Source organism: Mytilus galloprovincialis, chromosome 2 (assembly GCF_965363235.1).
Source record: "Mytilus galloprovincialis chromosome 2, xbMytGall1.hap1.1, whole genome shotgun sequence".
Taxonomy (NCBI): domain Eukaryota; kingdom Metazoa; phylum Mollusca; class Bivalvia; order Mytilida; family Mytilidae; genus Mytilus; species Mytilus galloprovincialis.
Window position 1 is genome coordinate 9,240,626 of NC_134839.1, and position 17,468 is coordinate 9,258,093.

A 17,468-nucleotide genomic window follows, 5' to 3' on the forward strand; every position below is an offset into this window, starting at 1 on the left:
CACGTTACATGCAACATTTACGTCACTATTTTATGACAGAAAAGAGATAATTGCAAAAATATTCATACAATTTTTAATGTGAGGGTAACACAATGAAAAAGAGCCTTTTCATGTTCAGAAAGAAAATGATTCTTACTGTATTTATCTCTTAAACATTGCATGTAACATTGACAGAAAAGTAGAGGAAACCTGTTTTCACAAAATTTCTGAAAGAAATGAAAATACACATTTTAGAGTTTAGATGATAGACAATGTTTTGTGATCAATATATATGATATTGAATGTTGAATGAGTTAAGGAATCATTAATCTCAATTTGGAAAAAGCGTCCATGTTACATGCTCCAAATTCATTAATTGCTTTGGTTCCAAACTGACACAAGTTTAAAAATGATTTTTTTTGTTACAAATAGAAGGACGCCATATGTAGCAATAATTTGTAAAAAATTTGGAAGCTTATAATGATTTTTATTTTTTTCTTACAATGTCACACTTAAGTGACATTAGCGAATTCCTGCCCATATATCAATGAGTGGCTTAACAATTCCTTAAATGTTCTTTGTATCTGTCGTTTTTTCTTCAAAAGCAAAAAATGAATTTTACCCCTATGTTCCATTTTAGCCATAGTGGCTAAGTTTCTTGAAGTACAAGGAAATAAAAAACTAAATTTATACAAGATTATAACTCCCAAGTTGGGCTGAAATTGATTAAGCATATTCAATATCAAAAGAAGATTTTTTTTTAAAGGAAGCAAACTAGATGAACAAATTGTGAAAAATTTCTTTAAAGGGCTATAACTCCATACGGATTCAATTGACAATTCTGGTCATATAAACTTATTTGTAGATCCTACTTTGCTGAAAGTTGTGCTGTTTACAGTTTATCTTTGTCATTAATAATATTCAAGATAATAACCAAAACTGCAAAATTTCCGTACAATTAACAATTAAGTGGCAGCAACCCAACAATGGGTTGTTAGATTCATCTGAAAATTTGCTCTTAAAAGGCTTTAGTGTTTGAGATATGAGCTACACACTGCATTTACCCCTATGTTCTTATTTTACCCATGGCGGCCATGTTTTTTTACAAAATAGAAAATAGAACACAAACTTAATTCTAGATATCCTAAGGATCATTCAGTTTATAAGTTTTACTGGAATTGGTTAAGTAGTTTCAGTGGAAATGTTTCAAATATTTTACACCGGACAGACGACAACGGAAGCAAAGTGATGGCAAAATTCACAGTTGCTTTGAAACGGTGACCTAAAAAAACTACGTCCGTTCTATCAGAAATAAACTGAAAATAAAAAATCAAAATTTGTACCATCGAGAGCGCTAACAAGGCAACTTTCCATAAATTTTAATATTTTTAAGGGTCATAAGGCCACGGTTTTTTAATTTGTTGGTTTACGGATTTTTCTCATAAAAAAGTCGGGTCGGTCGGTCGGAAAAAAAAAGAAAAAAAAATATCTTTCAAAACAGAAAAATATGCAAAATAAAAATATATATTTCAACTTACTTAACAAACTGTGTCTTATTTGCTGTTTTGTCATCATTTTTTAACATTTATTTCGATGAAATATTATTGATCAGTGATCATGAACATCGCATGACATCGTTTAATAACTTCCTGTAAAAAAAGGGGGTTGCACGGACAAAGACGAAATTAAATCGTCATTTCACAAACAAGAAAAACAGATTCCCGTAGCTCTCAATCATTTCCAGAAAACTTGGTAAATAATGATCTTCAGTCACAAAAGCTGATAAAGAAAAAAAATGTAAAAGGCAGTGGCTATTTGACCGGCACCGGCAAAATAGCAAATTTGCTATTTAGCCGTCACTGAATAAAATTGTTCATTGATGTGATTAGTCATGTTTGTAGAGAATAAACAAGCTTAATAATAATTTAAAATCATTTTATCACAATATCAAGCATTAAAAATACAGTACAATAAAAAAAATATTGAAGATGTTCATATAAATAAATAGTTTATAACTTAATAATATTAATTAAAAGCATGAAAACACCATCAAAAGATCAAATAACTAGCTGCAAACTGCAGTTCAACCAAGGAGCTCTGGTTAGTCTTTACGACCAACTTAAACCAGGGTGTGGCAAAACACATCCCGTACAAAACTGCAAAACAAAAAGACAGCCTGCCTTGGCTCACACCATCAGTACTTAAACTAATAAAAAGTTTCCAAATTCCAGCATTCAGAAGTGATTACAGGAAATACTCTTTTTTCCCGAAAACGATCAGGGATTGAAACGCTCTCCCTCCTGGGGTAGCATCAGCACCGTCAGTCGAGGCCTCAAAGCCTCGCTGATAAAGCTGAACTAAATTATCAAATGGGTGGGTGGGGTAGGGGTCTGTATTCGCATCTAAGTCATGGCATAATAATCAGCACGTTAATTGTGGCCATTATCAGGCAGAAGCAGAAGAACACATTTGTATATACATTACTAAATATATTTTTTTCTAAAATATTTATAAACTAAATCTACATTTTACCCCTATGTACTATTTTAAGCCATGAACGCTATACTGGTTGGTTGGCCGGATCATCAGACACATTTTTTTAAACTAGATACCATCATGACCATAGTGATGACTGTGGCAAAGCTCTGTTAAATTTAGCCCAGTAGACGGACGGCAGACGCCAAGTGATGAGAAAAGCTCACTTGACCATGTTGACCTTTCAGGTCAGGTGAGCTAAAAAGTAGATGTCCAAATCTGTGTAGATTTATGGTTTAAATATCCTGCCATGCGATAAAAATAGTGTTATGTAAAACTACGCACATAATAAAATAGACCATTAAAAGTTGTTTGCAACGAATTTCAAAAGGACACATGATTTAACATTTGCAATTGTTACAAAACCAATTATTTGCCTTTAGAAGTTGTTTAAATCTAGCACAAGATAATGATGGGAAAAGCAGATTGGAATTGGTTGTTTAGAATGGTTGCGTGGTCTACAGGGTGTGTGTGTAGTATACCTTCACTGCGAAATGGTGCAACTCCATTTCAATAAACTTACATACCTTTACGCTGGAAAATTTTTATCAATATTGAAGCCGGTTTGGAAGGAGGATTCTGTTTTCTGATGTTTGATGTATGTCCAGAAACGTTTCATACTACTATATTGGTTGTTTTCCTCCTTAGGTGTTACGATGTTCTCATTGTAGTTCCAAAATGAACGACGGAGCTCTCTTTGTACCATTCACTTTGTTTCTTTAAGTTTGGATGTTTTTTGTAAGATCAGCTAACTTTTTATGCTTTTTGTACAATCTGTCACGGTGTTTTATTAGTTTGTGTACTGATGGTGTGAGCCAAGGCAGGCTGTCTTTTTGTTTTGCGGTTTTGTGCGGGATGTGATTTGCTACACTCTGGTTTAAGTTGGTCTTAAAGACTAACCAGAGCTCCTTGGTTGAACTGCAGTTTGCAGCTAGTTCTTTGATCTTTTAATGGTGTTTTCATGCTTTTAATTAATATTATTAAGTTATAAACTATTTATTTATATGAACATCTTCAAAATTTTTTTTTTATTGTACTGTATTTTTAATGCTTGATATTCAACGGTGATAACATGATTTTAAATTATTATTAAGCTTGTTTATTATCTACAAACATGACTAATCACATCAATGGACAATTTTATTCAGTGCCGGCTAAATAGCAAATTTGCTATTTTGCCGGTGCCGGTCAAATAGCAAATTTGCTATTTTGCCGGTGCCGGTCAAATAGCAAATTTGCTATTTAGCCGGTGCCGGTCAAATAGCCACTGCCAATGTAAAAACGTCGTACAAAAATGAGTTTCAACACACGTGTCGAAAAACGTAATAGACTCGTCCACTGGAAAAACGACAATATCGGGTTAATCAGTTGTCATGCAATCCGGTTTCTATCCCAATGATTGATAATATGAAACAAGAAAATTTCAAATGATTTGTTAATATTCAGTTTTCTACTTTTATTGGTGTATTCCACCTGTCAACATTTGGACAAGTCTATTTCTCTGAGATGATGCATCTTACGGACTGATGACAAATAAGGGAAACGAACTTATTTTGTAATAGTTATACAAATGGAAAAAAAAATGCTGACTGTTTTGTTTCCGTTCTCTAACTTAAGTTTGCCACAACCAAATGTTTTAAAACTTATACACAATGCTTATTTCCATAAAATTCAGAACAGTTAGAATGTTATTGGTGTAACAGGTACTGTCAATAAGTTATGCCCCTTTAAAAATGGAAAAAATGCTGAATTTTCCGTCTCCGTTCTCTTTTTTTCGTCTGTCTGACATAGTTTATCTTACCCTGACCTCATTTTCTAAGAACATTGATAATGTTAAGTTAATATGATACTTGTATTAAAATCTTTACATAACACTTACAGAGTTTCAAAAGTAATTCAATTATAAATAAAACCAACCAGACATTTCAGGGTGAGTCTTCTTGTTTAGCAGATCTTAGTCTAGGGTTAAAGTTTTTAAAGCATCAATCTTTTTCAAAAACCAACAATGAGTTGCATTAAATTGTTACTGTAACTTCTTTATAGCCATTTTGAAAGAGAAAGTATCCTGAGCTATTTTTTTTTAAATGTTCATTAAGATTTGATTTATAGATAATCATGTTATGCTCATTGTTGAAGGATATACGGTGATCTGTGGTTGTTTATTTCTATGTCTTTGCTCTCTCTGGTTGAGAGTTAATTGTCTCATTGACAATTACAACACATCCTCTTATCTTTATACATAGACTTACTAGTAATTAAGTTTTGGATTCAACTTTATTCTTTTTCACTGACAGCATCAGTCTTAGATACGACAACGGGTTATGCGTATTACCATTTTTTATTTAAACTTCTGAGAAATCTTGCATATAAGATTGAAGGGAGGGGGTACATATGCTGCCCTCAACTTTAGAAGTTGTGTTATGCTTAAATTCTTAAAATACTTAGTTCACAAGTAAACACAATGAGATACCACATTTCTTTCAACAAATTTTATAATTTTGAAAAAAAAAAAAAAAAATCGAAAAAAAAGGGGGGTGCACCATACCCAGAGTGATGATTTTTCATTTTGTACAAGTATATCTTCATTTATCATATATTCTCCTTTAAAATTAACAAATATGTGTCAGAATTGCACATATAAATGGAATGTTTTAGCTTTTTAAGTTCAAAATTTTTGATTATTCATCTGATTGTTAATCTGAATTTTGGTGAAAATTGACAATTTTTTACTAAATTTTTTTTTTTAAAGAAAAAAAAACACACGACTTTCTTTTTATTTTCTGAATATATAGAATGTGGTCTTTCAAAATTTGTCAATGACATGTCATGGTATTGTTGGTCTTGGGAGATAAACAGATTAAAAATTTTAAAGTTTTTGAAATTTTTCATTTTCGAATTTTAACACATTTTTAAATGGTTGCTATGGAAACAAACTATTTAGTAAATTCACAATTTTAACGTTTTTATATAGTTTGGGGTTTTGGTTTGTCAATACTGTAAATATACATATCCTTTGTATTGATTAACTTTATTTCTATGGTTCTTTAAATTCCCTTATTTTATATTTTCAAAAAGGGTCTTTTTTTCACATATTCAGGCAAAATGTTGATTTGATGGTTACCATGGCAACGGGCATAATACAGGGAAAATAAAGACAGAATTTTGACCATCTACCAAAGTTCTTATGATATAGGGCAAAACAAATTACTTCTGTGACATGCCATGAATCACCTTCTGCATGATTTTTACAAAGACCTGTACTTTAAAAACATTCATATGATAAGCCTAAAACACTGTTTTTGCAAAGTACTAACACCTTATGGAAATATACTAAACTATAGCTACGTATAACTACATTTTCTGTATGTATATAACATTTATAAACTGTAAACGTTAGTGGAGACCTATATCCTCTATGTTTGGCACTGCAGAAGTTAGTGTTATCGGACTATTGAATGATGTTGAAAGAAAGTCAATGGTCACCCCGCCTTAATACCTTTGTCTCCACTTAGGGTTTTAAGTGGAGAAAGGGGTATTGATGCGGGGTACTTGACCTACTGCTGAATGGATACTCGTTCAGTGTATCTATACTCTAGTCTGGTTTCAAGGCTTGTCTCTGTATACTACAGGGAAAAGCTGGGAAACCAGACTAGAGAATAGATTTACTAAACCAGCATGCATTCAGGAGTGTGTCAGGGCTAATAAACAGGTGGTAAAAGATCTCTGTTTTGGTGGAACTATTTTTTTTAGAAATCAATACTGGCTGCTCACAATATAACTTATATCCATGTATTATAAATATAACAAGAGTTGCCATTGCAAGCAATAGCAGATGTCACCCTTGCCAATTGCCATTAAGCAGTAGCCGTTTCATTTTTTTTAACAGTAAATAATATTGAGAATGGAAATGGGGAATGTGTCAATGAGACAACTTCCTGACAAAAAAAGCTGACAACAGCAAAAGGTGTTCAATGCAGTGAGAAACTCCTGCACCAGGGCTTTTTATAGCTGACTATGCTCATTGTTGAAGGCCGTATGGTGAACTATAGTTGTTAATGTCTGTGTCATTTTGGTCACTTGTGGACAGTTGTCTCATTGGCAATCATACCACATCTTCTTTTTTATATTTGACCAGTCACCTATAATGGTTACCTTTTTACTAATTTTGACTTGGATGGAGAGTTGTCTCATTGGCACTCTTACCACATCTTCTTATATCTATGAACAAATGAATAATGCAAGTTAAGCTGTTAAGTAAATTCCCAAATTCAATTATTATTTACCATTTTTAGAAAATTTTGTTAGCATATTTAACAAATCAATAGAATTCAGCTACTCCTTTATTCAAAACTAAATGAATACATCTCCTTTTGCAGATTTAACCCCCCATCTTAAACTAAAAAGTTATGCCTCTTGGAAATATCAAGTATAATGGAACCATATTGCATTTGCTTTGAAGCCTTTATTTCTGAAGATTTTAACAAAAAGTTCCAATACATTGCTCATCTGCCTTGGATAGATAAACTATGTGTAATGCTTGTAATTCTGTATTTAAAGATTTTGAAATGAAAGTTTGTGCAATACTATTGGAATAGGTTTTAAATTTGATAAAAGTACTGGAAGTGCTATTAGCTTGGTTCCCTGGCCCCCTTCAAAATCTGCCTCAACAGATTATTATAGTCTGCTGTTACATCACTGTCCCAGGTTAAGGGGAGGGTTTGTGTTAGCAAACATGTCCCACATGTGCCACATTCTGTGTGTGATGTCAAGAACCTGATATTAAGAAATATTTTCTTTTTCTTTAATGTATTTCATACAGTCATGTCTTTAGTTATTATTTTGTACATAAATCAGGCGGTTAGTTTACTCTTTTAAATTTGTTTCAATTTGTCATTTCAGGCACTTTTAAAGCTTGCTATGCACATGATGCAATATGGGTTTTGCTCATTGTTCAGGGCAGAATGGTGACCTGTAGCTATTGTTTTTCATTATTTGGTCTCTGGTGGAAATTTGTCTCATGTGAAAACAAATACAACATCTACACATTAGAATTGACTGGGACAATTTAGGTGAATGTTTGTATGTAACGACCACTGCTCACTATGTACTTTTTAAAGACACTTAAAACTATGGGGTCACCAAAGGTTCCCAACACCTTAATAAAGTAATTCAAAAAAAATAATCAGAAATAACACGATGTTTTGATTATATTAATATGGTCGATACAGACAAACGTTCACGTAAATTGTCCCAGTCAATGGATGAATTTAATGTGTCAATCAATGGCCACAGCCACACTGTTTTGAATTTCATTCTATATTGACAAGGTAAGTAGTGCAACAGGTAACAAAATAAGTCATTCTTTGGACACCTGTACAGCCTCATTCTACAAATAAGGCTGAATTGTTTGAAAATTTTAATAATTTAGTACTGCCATAAACTATGAAGCACCAGTCTTTTGAAAATTTAACTGAGAAAATATAGAACACATCTACATATACTTGTTATCTTTAAATACATTTATAATTCTATACAGAAATAAATGTTAATCCTTTTAGAACATTTTATACCATAACTCTTAAGGCTGAATAATTATAATTTATAAATATTATAAAACTTAATACAGCCTTTACTTTTAAATAACTATATTACTTCCTTTTAGAATATTTCAAAACTAAAAATAAATGAAAAATACCTACTTTGTAATGGACATCACTATTTTTAGAAACAGGTTATGGTTCTTTTTCTTTATGTCTGAAAGTGAAATAATGATGTAATTTAGATCTTAAATGAACTGAAAAAAAAATAAAATACAAAATTGCAAGAAAATTGCCAATAATTCTAATCCATTGTGCTGGCATTGGAAAATTGAATCTTTAACATAGAATTTTTATAATAAAAAACTGATATATGTAAATATATCTATGATTATTAGGTAATGAATAAACATTCTACATCTATATATAACTTAAAGTTGATTACATAACTGGAGACCTAAGTCCTCCAGGCTTGGCACAGGGCGTCCAGTGCTATTGGGTTGTAGGGGGAAGCAACCATGTGCTCTTGTGGTTCTGTTACCTGAAGTGTTATTTGACATTTAGGGCAAAAAAGTTCATAAATGTGATGAACATGATGAAAAAAAGAAGAAAAAAGTATATATAGAAAAGAATCAAACTGAAAGTTGAAACAAATTTAAGAATTCATAAATTGAAATGCAAAAAAAAAAAAATGTCAAAAATGTCAAATACACTTTCAGGTAGCATGGCCACATTAGCTCATCTCTGAATTCTGCCCTGCTCAGTGCCCATTTCTTAAGACTGTCGCATTTAAATCAATAAGGTAAGTATACCAGGTAAGAACACATTTAAGGCGATAGTTTTCTGAAGTCTGTACTGTTCAGTGTATACTTCAGAGCTAATAAGCAGGTGGTAAAAGGTCTCTGTTTTTGCATTTAAAAAAAAAAGCATCTACTATCCTTAAAAAGATTAGAGTTCCATCCTAGCTGAATCATTTATTTTAAGTAAATGACTAATTTTTTTGGCTTTTGTCAAAATCGTCTTGAAGCAAATTGGCACACCATAATTGGATCAAGTTAAAGCCAAATTGAATTGACATCAAAATGGCAATAAAATGAATGTCATCCCCATTTGGTACCCTTGTCTTTTGGTTATAACCTAGTTTTCAGTTTTTTGTTTTTTTTTATTAGATCAGATATATAATAGGTGTCTATAAAAAAAAATCTTTTTGTTTTACAGTGAGTTGCTTATAGGTGTTACTGTAAAAGTTTACCTATAGCTCAACCTGCTCAACACAATAGGGACATTTAAATTGACCAGTTGGTATTACTCGATTTATTTCACTTGACTGGGCGGAGTTTAACCGATTCGTTCACAATAAACCAGTCCATCTATAGAAGGGTGTTTTAGGATAAACTCATCAATGAAGTCCAGTCATTGTTTTGTAAATTCCTTTGATGATAGTGAAAGGTGATTAGAAATCAGTAATAATTATAACGGCAATCATTCTTATCACACACATCTTCAAATAGACTGTCCGTATTCAAATTAAAACATAAGCTCCGCCGGATCAGTTGAAATAACATTGGTAATATTGTTAGATTTAAATCTACCTTGATGCTACCTGTAAAGATTTTTATTCACCTAACCCAAAGTTTCAGCATGCTTTTTTCCTGAACTTTTTCTTACCTAGGATTATTCTATTAAAAATTTGATAGGGAAGAAAATAGTTTTGGTTTTCATTGTTTTAAATCCCTGATATATATAATTTATCTATTTTTTACCTAAAATTCTAAATCAGTAAAAGATTAAATTAAATATGTATTACTATGTTTGAAAATTAAACTGATTTTACACACTAAATGCTTCTTTAAAATTCTAACCCTTATATATAGTATTGTCCAGCTGCCAGTGAAACAAGAAATAGCTGTTCAGGTGTTTACAGTTTAAATTTTCAGATGGATATGTTGTTCATTTCTTCACATGTCCCTTCAAGATTCTCATTTCGGATTATTATTTGCAATGTTTGAAATCTTTTGGTGTCATTGTGCATACAATATTGGATTTATTTTATTTGAATTCACTTCTTAGATTTTTTATAGCAATTTTGCTTCTTAAAATGTGATGTGTTTTTTTCAAGATTTTATTGTCATGAAGGACATCAAGGAGGAAATAATTCATTCAAACTGTTTTGTGGGGCTTACATATGATGTTGTACATGTAAAATTCGAAAATAAGTTTAGAGTATACCTTGCTGTGTTTTTCTTTGAAATCTATTATAATATTAGTGGGACTTTTGTGCATAAAATGCTGTGTTGGCTCAAGGAAATTCAAATTTTCATACGATGGGATTTAGTTATGTTAAAGATTAAAAAATTTCAAAACTGGAATTCAAGTAGGAGATATGCTAAACTTCACTGCATTTCACTATATAGTGTGAGTTCATCCAACATGTTTCTGTGGCTTTAAATGTGATTTTAAAAACATTCATTATTAATTTGGATCTATTACAAACTTAAGATGATTTACCATTTAAATGGGATCTTGGAAATGAAATAAAATGTTGAATTAATGCAGTGGATATAGTCTAATCTAGTGATAAAGTGAAAAATGAAAGTAAAATATTATAAAATATTCCTAACGTGGGGAAATGTTTTAAGACAGTGAATGTGAAATTGGAAATATAGTCATTATAAAATTCTGGATCAAATATTGTTTGATTTGGAAATTTATAATAGGAAATGAAATGAAATATTTACTGTGGATATAGAAAAATCAAGTGATATACAGTAAAAATATAAATAAAATATTACAAAATATTTGTAAAGTGAGGATAACTATTTGGAATATAGTAATGGAAATGATAAAAAAAAATTACAAGATTCTGAATTATGTATAGATTCTGCACCTGTTAAATTAGGATGTATATCATGGGCATAAAAAAATGTGTTTGACCATTTTATGAAATTTTGAACATGTTTGAAAATTTGAATATTTTGTTCATTCGAAAGTTCCATGTGTCCGCAAATTAAAAATTTTGTATCTAAAACAATGTTTTCGGATAGCCAGTTGAGATTATTAAATAAGGTTTTTCTACATAGTGTGTATTTTGGACAAACAAAGAAGTAATGGTAGACACCATCAATATCTGACTCACAGTGACAAGAAGGATCATTTATAAATTTATAATATTAGCTCTAAATAGATCATTGTTTACGAATGAAGGGGAACATCTAAATTGCGTTAGATGATATTCAATTTCCTTGGACCGTACAAATGAAACGTTTCAATTTTACATATTGGCCTATCGTTTTTTTAATTCTTTCTGTTATGCATTACTACTCTCTGTTTTCTGTCGTGTATATAATCCTGAAACCTCTTCAATAAGTTTCCGTCAATACCATAAGCTTTCATTTGACATATGAGGCCCCTATGCCAAACTTTGTCGAAAGTCACAAAATACAAAACAATTCATAGACTGAGGATATACCACACGGAAAAAATATCACAAAAAATAAGCCAGTACTCATAGAACATTTTCAATGGGATTATTATGGAGGAGGAAAGACATATTAATATATATAACTGTTTTAAATCTTTAAATCTTACTTATAATACCCCCCCCCCCCCCCTCCCTGTTATGTCATACTTATTACACATTTATTTGGGGCAGCTTTAGTAATTCAAATTTTACACCCAACACTCTTGGTAAGGTGATAGGTAATTTATGACGATTTTGAGAATTGTTTTTAAATTATAAGAGAGTGATCTTGAAATATTTTATTTTATTACATTTATTCATTTTCGAGTTTAGGAAATTTTTCATGAAGCTTGATTAATGAAAATTTTTTAAATTTAAATCATGGAAAGGATATAATTCATGCCACAATGAAGCCATTTATAGATACCAATTAAGCCACTTTGACATGTTGTTTTTATAACAATTATTTGATCATTATTGATATCTATTTTGAATAAATTTTAGTAACAAAGTTACTTAATATATAATAGATCAAGAATTTTGTATTTTTTAAAATTATTTTTTCTTGTTATATAAAAAATAATTGTGACTTTTTGTCCTGTGAATTTTTGTCCGTGACTTTTTGGCTGTGACTTTTTGTCCTACATTATTTATGAACTGTCTTTTTGTATTATTAAATGTAATTCAATTACCTGTTAAAAGTAAACATTTCTAAGAAATATCTCTTTATTTTTGGTGAAATTAATTATTGATCTTTCAAGCAATGCCGATATAATATCGGCATTGCTTGAAAGATCGTCAATGTCGGATGACGAATTTATATCTTCTACTTGATTATTTTCAACAAGTAACGGCTCAAACTGATACGGTTGAATATCTAAAGTTTAAGAATTGCCTTGAAAACTGCTGTCAACACCGTCCATTGTTTAATTTTACAGGATTATGATCGACTTCGTCCTTTTTGCGTAAACCCCTGAGGGTTTACGCAGTATATATTGGACGAGTGATGTAGTCTTTCGGAACACCGGATGTTATTCGGAACACTTCTGTTCTTTCCATGACCACCTTTCAAATACATGCGCAATAGCTATGACCACTTTTCAAATGCATGCGCAATAGCTTACTAATCTGTTGAATATGCATTAGCATCTTAAGTTGCTATAGAGATATTTTACGTATGATCTGAAATTTATATAATACTTTCTTGCACACGATTACAAGCTGCTAATATTAACCTACATGCGTAGTATTTTAATTAGTCAAACGATGTAACAAGCTGTGCTAGATATGAGATAAGATTTCATGTAAACAATGCGCTTTATATTCTGAACGAGAATAATTAAAAATAAAATCTTTAGAAAGAGTTTTAGTAGCATTTTCTTTACGTTAAGTGAAGATGTACATGTTGTTTATACTGAAATTAAAGGGAAGTCTTTCTTGCATATGATTAAATTACAGTTTTGTTTTTTTTTGTTAAATGTTGCAACTTTTATAAAAAAAAAAATGGTTATTAAAAATAAAATTAAATAGATATTAAAAATGAAAAAATAAAATATTTTGAACGAGAACAATTAAAAATAAAATCTTTAAAAAAAGTATTAGCACTTTTTGAAATTTTACGTCTAGGATAGACCAAGGACATGGGAATCATAAATACGTGCCTGCCTCAAATAGGTGTAAAAACGAGGATTTTTCAAAAAAAAATCGTTTATTGAAAATAACGTTAATATTAATTATGAAAGTTATGTCCGTATCTATTTCATTAATATTGCAAATTTAAAGTTATTTTCTTTGTTTAAATATTGCAACATTATTTACTTTTTTTTTTAAACAAGGAGGTCACATAATAACCTCTGAATCCTTTTCGTCATTAAAATGCGACTGATAAGTATAGATATTCAATATGAAAAGGGGGGAAATAACCGTGAATGAAATCTAAATCTAAAATTTGTTTTAAAAAAATACACATTTGACCATGCAGATGTAAGAAATGATACTTCAAGCAATGAAACTACGAATTAAATGTGCCACTTTCATTACGACTGATAACCTAAAAATGAATCATGCATGCATTTTTAGCAGACTTAACCAGGTCGGCGATAAGATATCGAATATAAAAAAGAAGATATGGTTTGGTGTCAATGAGACAACTATCTACAAGAAACCAAAATAACACAGAAGTACAAACTATGGGTCTCCGTACGGCCTTCAACAACAGACAAAGCACGTACCGCATAGTCGGCTATAAAGGGCCCCGAAAAGACAATGTAAAATAATCAGTCAAAAAAGAAAATTAACAAAGTCCGTATCATCGTATGCGTAACTTAGTTGCTCACCAGAGGAACGCTACGCAAGCATTTAAACCCGCGTTCCATAAGTCTGAAGAACGTCGAAAAGCAAAGGTATACGCTTGGTGAACGCTTTTCCTTCAGGAAAATTTTAATGGAACATAAAAAATTTCATTCATCTCAAGCGTTTGTCAAGCATATACCTGTAAACTGCACGTACATAATATACACTAGCTCTGCACGAGCGTTGAAAACGCTACAGATCACGTGAAGGGCACATTGCATACACAAATACTCGTCGCCTTAAAGCTTTCATTTAGGAGAAGAAGTCCGATACGGGTGAAACTTCATCAAACCTACAGAAGATATTACACCCTCTCCAACCATGCAACATGGGACAAGACATAGAAGTACAGGAACTACTCCCATTAGTTTGAGCTGTACAAGATCTACAAAAATATCCCGCCTGCCTCAAAGGTGCATAGGATCGACCATGGTCCAGCACTAATGATACAAGTATCAACCAGAGTTACAATGACGTGGTAGTAAGTCTTTAAAGGCCACCGAGCGGCCTCCAAAAATGAAAAAAAAAACTCTATTTAGTCGGCTATTAAATGCCCCGACCATTAAGATTTAAAAACAAAAATCAAACAAAACTAAATAGCCTTATTGATAACAAAATAATTTACGAAAAAAACTTGACCGACATGAATTATGAACAACAACCACTGTACTACATGTTCCTGGCTTTAGAATGGACATTGGTATATAAACAATGTGGTGGCCATAAACCCAACCCTCCCTAATGAACCAAACCATAAGGACAACACATCGCAAGAAAAAAACTGTAAAATATCAGTTGCAATTCGCGTCCCTAAAAATATGGGTAAGGTGCACAATAATCACTTACATAAAAACAATAGACACAAATCACTGAAATAATCGCACTTACCGAAAGCTATTTCAAAGCTAGTGAACATGTAGACGAACCAGTGGGCATAGACGGACTGGTAAACATGTAAACAGACGGGCGAATGTGACAGACTTATTGACAAACATTCACATATAGACAGACCTGCAGTCGGGAATGTAGAAAGACTAGGAGAAACGCATAGGTACGCTTTACGCACACCCAATACACGTTTTAGGTCGTTGTGCACACGATACAGATATGATTGACAGGTTGAATGCATCAAATTTACTAGCGTATTGGTAGCGTGCATGATTTTTTTTTACCACGGCCGACGTACGTCGGATCTATACGTTGATGTGTGAAGCCGGTATTACATTAGGTAAACAGGCAATGTCAGTTTCTAATTCTTATGCACAACAAAAGTAATATAAAACAATACATCTTTATTAAACAATTATCTAATATATATATAATGCCAAACAAGCATTTGGGTTTACGATTGCATTTCTTTTTTTTAAAGAAAGCAACTTGTTGAGACATTTTCTCAGATTGTATCCACTGACGTCATCACGATCACGTGACCGGTATCTCATTAAAAATCAAAGATTACGACAAGCGCTGGATTCTTTGACCATTAAAAGGTCGTTAAATGAGGTTTTGACAAGAAAAAAATATTACAATATGTTATTTGACCAATATTTATTAATTAATTAAAAAAAAAAAAAAAAAAAAAATTGTGTCACGTCTCCTTTAATCAGAATTTATACTATGGATTTAGAAAAAAATCTAGTGAAGTAGTGAAAAATGAATAAAATTGGGAATTATTTAAAAACTTTGGAATTCTGGATGAGATGTCAAATAACAGTGTAAAAAAATAAATGAAATTGTTTATTCAAATATGATTTAGATGTTTCATAAAGTGAGTGAAATATTACGACTGGATTATTTAGGGTATTAAACACTGCTAGTAGTGGCTATGCAAACATTAAGATGAAATGTAGTGCATTTTAGGCCATGCAATTTTAAATAAACTGCAAGAAAATAACATATATGATATAGTCATTCTTATTTGGCTTGATAACTCCTAATATTTTGAATGACAGTAAAATAAAAATCTCTCAATAGAATAATCCTAGGTATTACATCCCAGCTCCTTTGTTCTAACAGGGGTGATCTGAGCCGGATCATCCCTGCCAGATCATCCTAGTTTGAGTTTCTTTGTTATGCATGCTTTCCTTTGTTCTGTAACATTTTGGCGGGAATGTCAAATCCACTATAAAACTTATAATTAATTTTATGGAAAAGACTATCTATCAAAATTCACGTAGAAAAAATACAGTAGATATGCTGGGATTCGAACTCAAGACCTTTAGCATATCAAGCCACGACACATACCACTACACCAGGACGACTTGACATTTGACATACTTAAAGGAAGCAAGATATTTTTATAAGTGGGGCGAGTTGTCAAACCTTTATTCATTGGGGTTTAAACCTTTTACGTTAATTTGTGAGTTTTCAGACTGATTGTTCAATTTGATTTTACACTTTTTCAAAGTGGGGCAAGTCGGTAAACAAGATTGGGACGATATTTTTATACAGTGCAGATATAGTGTGGGCCGATTTGACATTGTTTAATATCTACTCATCGTCTTTGGGGGTCAAAAAGGGTATACATCATATAGTAATATATAAAGTATATTGTTATGGTTGAGGGCGTTCTGAACTAGATTTTATGAATTGTAAATGGTTTTTCGTCGAATCTAAAACAGCTGGGATGTAAAATAGTTATCCCAGTCAGACTTGGTGTGTCAGTGTTAGATCACCCTCTGGCCTCCGGCCATCGGGGTGATCTTACACTGACACACCGCGTCCTTATGGGATAACTATTAAAGAAAAAGTTCAGGAAAAAAGCATGCTGAAACTTTGGGTTAGGTGAATAAAAATTTTTACAGGTAGCATCAAGGTAGATTTAAATCTAACAATACCAACTGGTCAATTTAAATGTCCCTATTGTATTGTCAATTTTAAAAACAGGTTGAGCTATAGGTAAACTTTTACAGTAACACCTATAAGCAACTCACTGTAAGATGTTTTAACAAGTTACTTTCATTTTGTTTTACAAAATTAGATTAAATAATTTTCAAACTGTAGTTTTGTTTAAAGATTACACATATACATGTATGAAAGATAAAATGATAGTAACATGTTGTAAGTTTATCTCTGAACATACATTTGTATATCACTGTGTACCCATTAACACTAACAGACAAAATCAGTAACTTATTTCAACCAGAGATTATCTTTTAAATAATAGAGAGATTTTCATCAATTTAATCCTTTTTTTGGAAAACAGGAATTACTGCATATTGATGTATTGGTAAATTAACATTCTTACTATCTAATACATACAATTTATTTTAAATTATCCTTTTATTTTTGTTTTGCTATGGGCTTACCCATTTAAATCCAACAAATGCATGCTTTACAAACTTTGTATATATATTTACATGATGATACATACGCCTAATGTGCAATATCTGAAAAAATTATAGAGTACACATGCTGCTTTACTTCTCAAGATTAAAATAAAATTGAAAGCCTGGAGTATGAAGATCACATAAACTTTACATTATCAATGATCTATGTAAATGAGGTCAGACTCAGCTGAACCCTGCCAGACAGACATGTCCACCTTACAATTATACCATGCACCAACGTAGCTATAGTATCTGAAAAGCAGGCCAAATTTCTAA

At 31.6% G+C, this 17,468-nt stretch overlaps 1 protein-coding gene across 3 annotated transcripts in view; it reads right to left on the reverse strand.

Moving 5' to 3' along the window:
* The window catches only part of LOC143062842 (anaphase-promoting complex subunit 5-like), a 61,029-nt gene that overhangs the window by 34,897 nt on the left and 8,664 nt on the right, over positions 1–17,468 (reverse strand). For all 3 annotated transcript variants that reach the window (XM_076234650.1, XM_076234651.1, XM_076234649.1), the window contains exon 2: positions 8,214–8,268. The gene's annotated coding sequence lies outside the window, so the exon portion shown is untranslated. The remainder of the gene's footprint in view (positions 1–8,213; positions 8,269–17,468) is intronic.